Below are 200 nucleotides of genomic sequence, written 5' to 3' on the forward strand. Positions count from 1 at the left end.
GTTACCCTGCTGAGTCGGGCGACCTGCTGGTGCTGCTGAAGTTGTAGACTGAGCTCTACCATTATTTCCTCCTTGACCTTGTCTAGAAGGACAATCCTTCAATTGATGACCGGACTGACCACACCCAAAGCATTCTTCCTTACCTGCAAGGCACTCGCTCGGATGGTTCTTACTACATTTCGGGCAAGTTGGGTAGGTTT

Source organism: Solanum tuberosum, unplaced genomic scaffold, assembly GCF_000226075.1.
Source record: "Solanum tuberosum cultivar DM 1-3 516 R44 unplaced genomic scaffold, SolTub_3.0 scf00380, whole genome shotgun sequence".
Taxonomy (NCBI): domain Eukaryota; kingdom Viridiplantae; phylum Streptophyta; class Magnoliopsida; order Solanales; family Solanaceae; genus Solanum; species Solanum tuberosum.